Source organism: Bubalus kerabau, chromosome 7, assembly GCF_029407905.1.
Source record: "Bubalus kerabau isolate K-KA32 ecotype Philippines breed swamp buffalo chromosome 7, PCC_UOA_SB_1v2, whole genome shotgun sequence".
Classification (NCBI taxonomy): domain Eukaryota; kingdom Metazoa; phylum Chordata; class Mammalia; order Artiodactyla; family Bovidae; genus Bubalus; species Bubalus kerabau.
Window position 1 is genome coordinate 89,451,882 of NC_073630.1, and position 12,503 is coordinate 89,464,384.

The following is a 12,503-nucleotide window of genomic DNA, read 5'->3' on the forward strand; positions in this document are numbered from 1 at the left end:
GGATTCTCCAGGCAAGAATTCTGGAATGAGTTGCCAAGCCCTCCTCTAGGGGATCTTCCCAACCCAGGGATTGAACACAGGTCTCCCACAGTGCAGGTGGATTCTTTACCATCTGAACCAGCAGGAAGACAAAGAATTCTGGAGTGAGTAGCCTATCCTTTCTCCAGGGGATCTTCCCAACCCAGGAATTGAACTGGAGTCTCCTGTATTGCAGGCAGATCCTTTACCAGCTGAGCTACCACTAACATTATTGAGTAAGATACTTTGGCAGATGGTTAATGAGGGATACTTACTTTTAAAAATTCAGTTCCTAGAAGTCTCTTATATCTTAAAATGACAAAAAATGACAAAAACTTTTAATGTGTTGTATAGTACAGTCTACACAATACTACACATCTACCTAGTTGAGTGATAAGTTAAAAATTAAAATGTCTAAAATTGACTTCAGAAACATTAATAGAAAATCCCATGAACAGAGGAGCCTGGCAGGCTACAGTCTATAGAGTCACAAAGAGTTGGATACGACTGGCACACACAAACAAACAATAGAATAAAAGAGGAAAACGGAAACCATTGCCCTTCTTAGGAGAAACAAACTGAATCCTCTGACACTGAGATTCTTTTAGTGGGAAAAGAATATTTGCTCCATTTGTTTCACTCTAACAAACTGCAGCTCTACTTAGTCTACACCAAACTCCAGCTAATGAAATATATAAATTAAATAACATGTTCGGTATTCTGGAAAGTACCCTAAAGGGTGTATGTGCACATGTGTATATGGAGTGAAGTACAGATGAGAGCAGAAAAATGAGAGCTTGGAGTGGATTCCATTCTCCCTTATGAGCCTACAGTTTGATGAGAAGACCCACAATTCTGGCATGCTTCAGCAGAGTCCCACTGAACCTAGAAAAATGAAAGGGATCACTGAAAGACTAAGAGAGTCTGCACAATATAAACAACACCGCGTTTCCTGAGGGAAAACTGCAATTAGGCAAAAACATTCTAACAATAAACATATGTTCAAAACAGAAATTATTCAAAGAGCTCATTGTGCTGTGGATGCATGATAAAAACTCAGAGAAAAGAGATTTAAAAAGAAAACTTTACCTGAGGATTTAATCCCTCTTTTCAGTTTTCCTTTTCAGTTGGTTGTGCAGCTGCCGAAAGGAATCCTGGGTCCTGGTGGGAGTCCTGAAAGGAGGGAAAGACAAGCTGGGGAGGCTCATTCCAGTCTCTGGGATTTAAAAAAAAAAAAGTTTAAAGATATGATCTGAATGCTGTAGTCATTGACTTCATGGGCAGTTAAGATATACAAATTTGAACTACACACACAGAGGCAGGGCCCCTGCTTCAACAGCTGGAAGAGGCAGAAAGCCCGGAAAGGAAATGAATCAGGGTGGCAGCCAAGAGTAAGCAAAGTCAGAGATTACCTAGATTTAAAGGTTTACATGGCTTCAAAGAGAGAAAAACAAAGGGAAAGAAGCTGAAGGTTCAGTAGATGGAATCCTGTTGTTTCTCTACAATTTTTAAAGAATGTCTTGTAATAATTTTGATCATGATAAAAAGTCATTGTGTGTGTATTTTCATCTGAAAGAAACATGAGTTTCCAACATTACAGGAAAAACAAAGCTACACAAACATACACTAAAAATACATTTTGGCAGAAGAAATAGAGTGGAGCTGATGGTTTCAGAATACACTTGTTTTCTGTCACTCTAATCATTTCCACAACCTCTTTTTTTTTTTTTTTTTTTTTTTAGTAAGTCACATATACACAAAGGAGTTTAGTGGGAGAATAATGTGCTGATGATGCTGATGCTGGAGGTGCAAGGGTCTACCACATCCTTTTCATGCAGAAAAGAGGGCAGCATTTTTAGAGATCTAGATTCTTTTTGTGATATGTCCAAATATTAAATTTTTAAATATTGGCAACTAACTATTAATACGTACATGAAACAATATAAGTATTTCCGTATGGCAGGACATACCAAGGAATGCAACTGGCAAACTTTGGCAACAAGGTGTTAATTTCGGGCAACCCTACTTCAGATGTGCATAAGTTGCCTGGCAACCACAGTATCAATTAAACTGTTCAGGGAAACACTGACTGAAGGCCCCACCCTGGTCAGACACCATAGTAATCATTTGCCTGAGTTATTTTATGACAAGAGGTCCTGATAAGGAACAAGTAACTAACCAGCCACCATCAACAGGAATAATTTGGGAAAGCTCAAAAGAAGACATCACATGTCCTATCAACCTCCCAGAATCCTTCTTTCTGGAATCCAACTTGGCTGGGTAATGTGTGCAACACTAGAAGGGACTCTGAGTCAGAAGATTGACCAGTGACAACTTGGCAAGTAATCCCATTACCATAAGACCCAAGACTGTAAACCACAGGGCAGAGCAGTTTTCCTGGGTCCCTTACCCTCCTGCTCTCCAGGATCCCCTTCCCAATAAAGTCTCTTGCTTTGTCAGCACTTGTATCTCTTCAGACAACTCATTTCTGATTGTTAGTTAAGAGCCCATTCTCAACCCCTGGAAGAGGTTCCCGTTCCTACAACAAAACCATCAAACTTCAATTAATATTAATTGAAAAATAACATAAATCAGAGCTTCTTGAGTTTTAGCATGTTTCAGAATCATTTTGGAGGCCATGACAAAATACAAATTACTGGATCCCAATACTTAGTGTTACTGATAAATTTGTTCTAAGATGGAGCCTGGAAATGTTCTATTAATATTTCAACAAACTCAGAGATATTACTGATGCTATTAGTTTGAGGATCATATTTTGAGAACCATGAATAAAAATTCGCTCTTTTAAAACTTAGTATTAATATTCTATATTTCATTCATTCATTTATCTGTCCATTCATTTGTTTATTCATTCAGTCACCAGACATAAAATGTCCCAGACACTACACTGGGAAAAAAAAAGAAAGACATTGTGTTTGCCTTCCTGATTTACAAATAATTATTGATTGAAGGCATCCTCAATCTATTGATAGCTCAAATTTTACCTTTAAGATTCAGAAATTCTAAATGATTTGTCTAAAATCTTATAAATATTAGGTAAAGTATCAGGTTCAGAAAACAACTTGTGACTTCTAAGTCATGTGGGCTTAACAAACAAAAGAGCTAGATTAAGAAAGAAAAGATTCACAGTGCATGTATTCTTTTTTCCCTAAAATTAACCCTGTGTACACTTTAATCGATCTAAACAGAAGTGTTCAAGAAGTTTGAGTTCTTCCAATGTCACTACATGTCTAATAAAATAAATACATAAATAAATTCTAGGAAGAGTTAAATAAAAATTAAGGTTTTATTTTATTTCAAGTGGGAAAGATAAAATTTTAGAGGCACACGAAATCTTAAAATATTTTTAAAGTAATATATTTACATTGCAAGATAATTCTAGAAGATACAGAAAATGTGAATTTAAATTTGTTCTAAGAAACAACTGCTATTAATATTTGGGTATTTAAAAATATTCTAAATATTTTTACACAAATTGCCCTACCCAATGGTATTATGCTATACATGCCAGTTTTGAGCTGAATTTTGCTATTAAGAAAAAAATTTCATACTTTGAAAAAAATTGTTAGAATTGCTAAATCAAAATTAGGTACTTCATCCAATTTAAACTTTCATGATTGGATTATCAATGCACATTTTATCAACCCTAATGACCAACATCATGCAACTTTCCTTTACACAATAGCCTGATATTTATTAATAAATTTTAGTTTTTTATTATCTATCTTATAAGAAGATAAGTTCTTTGAAGACAAGGAATGTGTACTATGCTTTAAAAAAATGCATATGCAAAGTAAATACAAAGAAATGATAAATATGCATGTAATTTTTATAGATTCATTTGTGAGGAAAAGGGCTTCTAAATTTTAGCCATGCATGCTTATGTCCACAGTGAACTTTACTTTTCACTACATGTTAATAAAAATAATATCCTCAATTTTTGAACCTAGTAATACAGAATAAATGTTCTAATTTTTTTAAAGATCAAGTTTAAAAGTGATAGTGAGAGGAAATGTTGAAACTGGACATTTTATTTTATGATATTTAACTCCAGGCAAAAGTGATGACAGCTTTTCTCAGATTATGATGTTTTCCCTAGCTCTCTATTTATATTTCAAGAGCATTTCTTTTCATTTTCCATATTTGCTGTTGTTGTTGTTCAGTGGCTAAGTTGTGTCCAACTCTTTGTGACCCCATAGACTGCAACATGTCTGGTTCCTCTGTCCTCCACTATCTTCTGGAGTTTGCTCAAATTCATGTCCACGGAGTTGGTGATGTATCTAACCATCTCATCCTCTGCTACCACCTTCTCCTCTTGCCCTTGGTCTTTCCAAGCATCAAGGTCTTTTCCAATCAGTCGGCTCTTCATATCAGGTGGCCAAAGTATTGGAGCTCCAGCTTCAGGGACAGTTTTTCCAATGAGTATTCAGGGTTGATTTCCTTTAGAATTGAATGATTGGATCTCCTTGCTGTCCAAGGGACTCTCAAAAATCTTCTCCAGTACCACAATTAAAAAGCATCAGTTCTTTGCCACTCGGCCCTCTTTATGGTCTAACACTCATATTCGTACATAGCTACTGCAAAAACCATAGCTTTGACTGCATGGATCTTTGTCAGGAAAGATCTACTTTTTAATATGCTGTCTAGGTTTGTCATAATTTTACTTCCAAAGGAGTTTGCATCTTTTAATTTCATGTCAGCAGTCACCATCTGCAGTGTTTTTTAGAGCCCAAGAAATTAAGATCTGTCACTGCTTCTACTTCCCTCCTTCTATTTGCTATGAAGTGATAGGATCGGATCTAAGACTATGAAATTTAATGTCCTAATATTTATCTACTTTCTCCAAGTTTCATTTTTCTTATACCAGTGAAGTCTGCATACATAATAGTTTTCTACTTACCCTTCTTATGAATGCATGAGTCTAAAGGAAAAGGTAACGTTTTTTTTGAAATTGCTTGTTTGCCTTTAATTCCTGAGAATGGGGCTGTCTTCTTCCTCCTGTGATAGAAATAATGGTAAGAGTCACTTCCTTGAAATTCTTGGTGTCGTCATAGCTCATCTACCTAAGAAAGCAGGGATTAGGCGGAAGATCTCTCTTCCTCCCTCTCTGAAGGCAGATTACACTGACAGGCGTTGCCAGAATGGGTTTTTCCTCACTTCCCTATTCAGAACTGGAGAAATCCTTCATCTGAATATTAATACCCTCATAAACCTCAGTCACCTTTGATGAGGAAAAAGGATGGTAACAGTGAAGGAATATTATTGGATAAAGAAATATTAACAAGAAATACCAAAAATTATTGGCGTTGGGAAATAAAATATACAAAAGTGAGCTTAAATAATTTAGACTTCTTTCCTTAGATGTCTTCAAAAGAAAAAAAAAAAAACAACCCACTCATTTGACATAATTTAAAGTGCCTTGGTGGCAAAACCTGGAGCTTATTCCTCTTCAGAAACCAATTGTCTGTTGAGATCTCAGGAACATTAGTTTTTTTTGTTTGTTTGTTTGTTTTTTACTTCAATATGAATTGTACCACCTAGAATTGTAGAGTACACAACACTCAAAACTTTACTTAGTAGTGATATAGACTAGCACTGATCTTGACCCTTCGAATGAACTTGGTAGATGTTCTGATGAATTAAAGGCTTTTAGATCTATGTCAATACTCATAAAATTATGTAATATATTAAAAGTTTTTAGTCCTAGATATAGGAACTAGATTAATTTTATTTAATCAATTGTGCTTGATAAATGCCAGCATGTAATTAATCTCACAATTGCTTTCTTCAATCCTTAATTTGACCCAAAATCTGGTAATTACCCTTAAGTGAGAACATAGTAGAGTGATGAGATCATGAAATTCAATGTCTACAAGATAAATTTGAGTTCAAATACAGACTTTCTCACTTGTTACTTGTTGGGTACAATTATTAAAGAGTGTGGAGTAGGGGTCTGAGTTCTAACACATTATTCTATACTTTCTATACTTTTACCTCCTATAGACTCACTATATTCAACCTGTCTCAGAAATTTTCAGTTCTTCAGGAAAAGTTAAAAATGTTGCAAAGAATAGCATGAGCCACCTATATTTATAGAAGTCTGAATCACCATTTTGTATTTATTTCTTGGTTAAAGTTCTTTATTATTTTATGAGCACATTGAGATGTTCATAGGGTGTGTGTTCAGCAAACAATGTCAACTGAATTACTGTCTGGTGGGCTACAGTCCATGGGTTCATAAAAGTCTGACATGACTAAGTGACTAGCACACATAGTCAGATGACATAAAATTAATCCTAGACTCAGATTTTTATGCCTTTAAAAACATGCAATAACTTTAAAGATGTCACTCATCTCATTAATATAAATTTTAGAAATTTCAGGAACTACAGTGTATAATATCAACTTAATTTTATTAAAGAAAAATGAAAATATCATTATTATACCTTGCAAAAGAAAAAAATACATTTTATTTCATGCAAATAAAGTAAAAGCAGTAATTTGTTTTGTATTTCAAATAATCATAAAATAACATTTTAGACTAGTCTCTGTTGGGATTCCCCTGGAAATTCAGTGGTTAGGATTCTGGGCTTTCACTGATGGGGGCCCAGTTTCAATCTCTGATCAGGAAATTAAGATCCTGCAAGTCACACGGCACAGCCAAAAAAAAAAAAAAAAAGACTAGTTACTCTTTGAAGTGAAGTCACTCAGTCGTGTCCGAATCTTAGCAAACCCATGAACTACAGCCTATCAGACTCCTCCATCCATGGGATTTTCCAGGCAAGAGTACTGGAGTGGGGTGCCATTGCCTTCTCCGTGGTCAAGGATGAGGTAGGGTTTTAAAGCAGAACAGAATTGCCTAGATTCGAGTCCCAGTTCTATTGGACATTGGGAAAGCCACATATTGTAATACAAATCTCCCTACTTTTTATATGTAAGATTTTGGGGAAATCATTTAATTTCTTCCTTTTGCAGTGGATTTTTCTCTGTCAGTGTGCATATATATCCCACTATCTATTACTGCTATATATAATAGTATTCAATGATATATATATAATGGAATAATATTTCGCCATAAACAAGAATGAAATTTTACCATTTGAGGCAGCATCAATGTACCTGGAGAGTATTAAGTGAAATAAGTCAGACAGGGAAAAACAAATGCTATATTATTTCTCATATGTGGACATAAAGAAAAACAGAAAAAATGAACAAAAATAACAAAAGAGAAACAGAGTTACAGATACAGAGGAGACACAGGTGGCTGCCAGAGTGTAGAGAGATGGAGAGATGATGAGAGATAAGAAATTGGTGAGGGGTTAAGAGGCATAAACTTCCAGTTTCACGATAAATGAGTAACAGGTATAAAATGTACAGTGTGGGGAATATAGTCAATAACTATCTAATATCTTCATATGGTGCATTTCATAACTAGACCTATCATGGTGATAATTTTACATCTAGAGAAATACTGACACTGTGTTGTCTAGCAAGAATTAACACAAGTTTAGGTCAACTCTACTTAGAAAACAAAGTCATACAAAAAAGAAATCGGTTCTATAGTTACCAGAAGTGGATGGGGGTGAAGGTGGATTTGGATGAGGCATTTAAATATTACAAATTTCTGCTTATAAGATAAAGAAGTACTTGAGACATAAGGTACAATCTGCTAAATATAATTAACACTATGTCATATTTGAAACGGAGAAGGCAATGGCACCCCACTCCAGTACTCTTGCCTGGAAAGTCCCATGGATGGAGGAGCCTGGTAGGCTGCAGTCCATGGGGTTGCACAGAGTTGGACATGACCGAGTGACTTCACTTTCACTTTTCACTTCCATGCACTGGAGAAGGAAATGGCAACCCACTCCAGTGTTCTTGCCTGGAGAATCCCAGGGACTGGGGAGCCTGGTGGGCTGCCGTCTATGGGGTCGCACAGAGTTGGACACGACTGAAGTGACTTAGCAGCAGCAACAGTAGCATATATGAAAACTGTTAGAAGTAAATCCTGAGTTCTCATCACAAGGAAAATATTTTTTTTTTATTTTTAAAAATTGCGTCTATATAAAATGACAGATGTTTACTAAATCTGTTGTGATAGCCATTTCATGATGTATGTAAGTCAAATAAGTAAGCTCTATGCTTTATACAGTGATAGTTGTCAATTGTATCTCAATAAAATTTGAAGGGAAAAACTCATTATTAAATAAAGAAAGGAAGAAAGTGAAGGACATTGATTGAAAATTTGGAATGATCACTGCTTTATTTCAGTGATATGCATTGGAAAAGCAAATGTCAGTTATTAGTATTATAAAGCAAATCTGATTGCTTTCTAAATGTAAGATTTTAGGGAAATCATTTAAATTCTTATTAATGGATTTTCTCTGTTTGTAAAATCCTTACAATTATCAAGAATACCTGTAATGTGAAGAAATGTGAGGGATACTTCATGAAAGTAAGTCAAAACAGGAAATAAAGATGGATTAAAATTTTTTGAAAACTCAGTTTATAGCATCCACTGTGAATTCCTTTATTATTAACTGTCTCCTATGTGCATGTACCATAGTCAAGAAAAATGAAAACAAAATCCAAAAGTAGTTATTATTCATTCTGACTTGAAGACATAAGACACAGGCAGTTTTTTGTCCTCATTGATTAAAAGGCACATGTTCTACAAAGAATACATTTTCTTGGTAACACACTTCTGCAATATAAAGGATAATCCTTACCTTTCAGGGGGAACAAACATGGGTTTTGTGCTGGTTTATTACCAGTGATATCTTAAGAACAAAGGCACATGTTATGGCCCAATAACAAATATAGGTCTTTCAGCCAAATGGTATGCTGACATTTTACATCTTTTTTTTTTTTTAATTTTATTTTATTTTTAAACTTTACAAAATTGTATTAGTTTTGACAAATATCAAAATGAATCCGCCACAGGTATACATGTGTTCCCCATCCTGAACCCTCCTCCCTCCTCCCTCCCCATTCCTTCCCTCTGGGTTGTGCCAGTGCACCAGCCCTAAATGTAGATTTTCAATTAATAATTAAATAAATTCTAGATTTTATTAAATCATATACAATAAAGCATACAAATTTGCTCATTAATAGGTTGTGAAATTTCTTTATTGCCCTGAAACACAAGAATAGCTTTTTTATCCCAAAATATTGCTTTCTCTATATTGGAAGAATACTTTTCCTGTTTGCATATATAATCTAAGTAGATTAAAATAGTTAAACAAATCAAAGACAAGGAAAAATGCAATGGACATAATTATATTATTAAGGTAAGTAGGGAACCAGTCTAAATTATTTTTGAAATGTCATACATAAAATATGTTATTTTAAAATTTGGTGCAAAACAGCACTTTTGAAACAGGTAAGGTATTTGATTCCACAATGGAGAATACCTTGGGAACCTGAGACATATGTGTCTAATGTGTGGAAAGGTGTAGGTAATTGAAAACAACAGACAAATAACTTTCCTTTGCCCAAGAAAGAAGGAAAAGATTTACCACTTCTGGCATAGAAGGCAGTCTCAATTCTATGGTATGAATATATTCCTTTTCTTTTTGGAACAATCTGAGTATATATTTTACTTTTTTTTTTTAACACAATCTCTTTAATCAGCTTACATTAAATAACCTTCCTGATAAGAGATTAATAGATCATTCAATCATTACTTCTTATATAATTGAATAATATGGGGCCATTATTAAAGGATTGCCAGAATGTTAAAGGATGTTATTTTCCTGTATTTGCTGTTCTACAATCAATAACTGTAAAGGGTTCCCTGGTGGCTCATACATTAAAGAGTATGCCTGCAGTGCGGGAGATGCCAGGTTTGATCCCTGGGCCGGGAAAATCCCCTGGAGAAGGATATGGCAACCCACTCCAAAATTCTTGCCCGGAAAATCCCATGGACGGAGTAGCCTGACAGGCTACAGTCCATGGGGTCGCAAAGAGTGGGACACGACTGAGAGACTTCACTTTCTTTCACTTTCTAACTATTGAGGGAAAATATTCCTTCAGTTAAGGTTATAACAGAAATCTGAGCAAATTTCTATTTTTTTCATACTTGTCTGTATCACAAGATAGCTCAAAGGGTAAAGAATCTGCCTGCAATGAGAGACACCAGGGCTTGATCCCTGGGGTAGGGAAGATCCCCTGGAGAAGACATGGCAACCCACTCCAGTATTCGTGCCTGGAGAATCCCTATGGACAGAGGAGCCTGGCGGGCTACAGTTCACAGGGTCACAAAGAGTCGGACATGAGTGAGCAACTAAGCACTTTAATCTTTTAAGAGGAGGGCATATTTTAGCTCTGTATCACCAGAGTACTCTGGTGTGGGTCAGAAGGCAGATGAAGAAAAGAGGCCTGATGGAAAGGTGATTCATTATACCTGGGCATCTTGACAGAAGTGATTTAAATCTGACTTAATATTATGAACGAATTATGAGGAAACAGAGAAATTCTAGGAAGACAAAAGAATTAAGTGGCACTTCCAATTTTTTGAAAATTGAGGTATAATTGACATATAACAATACATTAGTTTCAGATCCATAATATAAGGATTCTATATGTAAATATTGTGAAATGATAACCTTAATAAATCTAGTCAACATCCATCACCACATGGTTACACTTTTGTTATAAGAAAGTCTAAGATCTCTCTAATCAACTTTCAAATATACAACATAGTATTTTAAGCTATAGATAACAATTATTTTTTTTACTCTGTGCACTGCAATGGATTCCAGTTTGCAGACAATAGGGTGCCTTGTACATAATTAATTGTATAAAGACAAGGCCTTTAAATAGGAACAAATTTTACTTTCTAAGGAGACAAAAAAATTCTTTAAACACACCAAGGTTTTCCCATCATCTCATGGAAAACTACTTAACTGAATGTAGACTTACACTTTCCTTTCTCTTTAAAGATATCTTTTCAAGATTTTTAGTTTCTATGACAAAAAGTTACCATCAGTTGTGATTTCAAAGACATTTGATGTTAACAATGAGTGAGAAAATAAGAGCTTTCTGAAATATAAGTCAAAAGTGAACTAACAAGAGGGCATTTTGAAAAACTTTATAGTTATAAGATTGTAATAGTGAAAATAATGTAAATGTATCATTTAGGGGAATCATATCAACATTCTTAAAATCCTGGGAAACATGATTTGTTAACTAATTTAAAATTTTTCCAAAAACTTTTTATGGCTTTTGAACTTCTTTGTTAAGACCCATAAAAATACAACATAAATGACACCTCATACTTCATGAAGACACAAATTTATTACCAAATTCCAGCATAATGCTTTTCCTAAATGGTCACTGTTGTTCAGTCGCTCAGTCGTGTCTGACTCTGAGATCCCATGGACTGCAGCACACCAGGCTTCCCTGTCCTAAATGTTAGATAAGATTGAAAGCTGAGTACATGACTTGGTAAGCACAGGAAAAAATTTACATTTTTTTTACATTTCAGTGTATGGTTTGAGTAACATATGTTTTTCATCTTTATAATAACTGAAGCAAAATTCTTAAATAATCTAAATTTAGAACCATATTTTCAAATCAAAATGTTGCATTGACATATATACACTATCATGTGTAAATCTGATAGTTAGTGGGAAGTGTCTATCTAACAGAGAGAGCCCAGCCTGGCTGTCTTTGATGACTTAGATGGGTGGGATGGGAGTGGGGAGGAAGGGAGACTCAAGAGGGAGAAAACATATATATAATTATGACTGACTCACATTGTTGTACAGCAGAAACCAATACAACCTTATAAAGCAATTTTCCACCAATTAAAAAAATTTTTTAAAGAAATACAAAAATATTTTTAAAAATCATAAAGCCATTTCAATCACATTGTTCCTCATTCTAAATTATTCTAAAACTATTTTAGTAACAGTAAATGTACTTTGTATAATAGATAAATAATATATTCTGGATTATTTATTTCATATTTATCTCTTTAATTAATATATGTTCATTTCACAGCATACATAATGTATTTATACAAAAATATATAATTTACAAAGAAATAGATTTTTATATATTATTGGAGTATGCTTAAAGTATGTTATTGCAATGGTGATTGTTCATAAAGATTTGGAGACTGCCAGATTATATATCAAATATTCAGAAAGAACAAAATTTGAGAGCATCTGTTATTTCCATATCAGAGAAGATTTTCAATTATGTTTGTAACTGTATTCTCAACTAAATTATCTGATAGTCATGAGACATGAATAACATGCAACAGCAGAATTGGAGAGCATGAAGGAAGGTGAATATAGGATAAGTTCATGAGAGAATATGAGGATAAGAGTGAATAACTGAGACTTAAAGATTAAATAACCAGAAATTAAGCTATCCCCTCTAAGTGCTTTTAGGGCATATTTGACATGTATGGTTGGCCGCATAATTTACTCTCTCTGAAGTTTAGTTTAGTTTAG

The 12,503-nt window shown here is 34.4% G+C and overlaps 1 protein-coding gene across 2 annotated transcripts in view; it reads right to left on the minus strand.

Moving 5' to 3' along the window:
* The window catches only part of SULT1B1 (sulfotransferase family 1B member 1), a 35,953-nt gene extending 34,715 nt beyond the window's left edge, over window positions 1-1,238 (minus strand). Inside the window, exons 1-2 of one of the 2 annotated variants that reach the window (XM_055587477.1) lie at window positions 1,108-1,231; window positions 294-327 (exon numbers count right to left, since the gene is read on the minus strand). The gene's annotated coding sequence lies outside the window, so the exon portion shown is untranslated. Of the gene's footprint in view, window positions 1-293; window positions 328-1,107 lie in introns of both variants that reach the window. The other variant, XM_055587478.1, reaches the window with a different exon arrangement.
* Window positions 1,239-12,503: the final 11,265 nt, after the last annotated feature.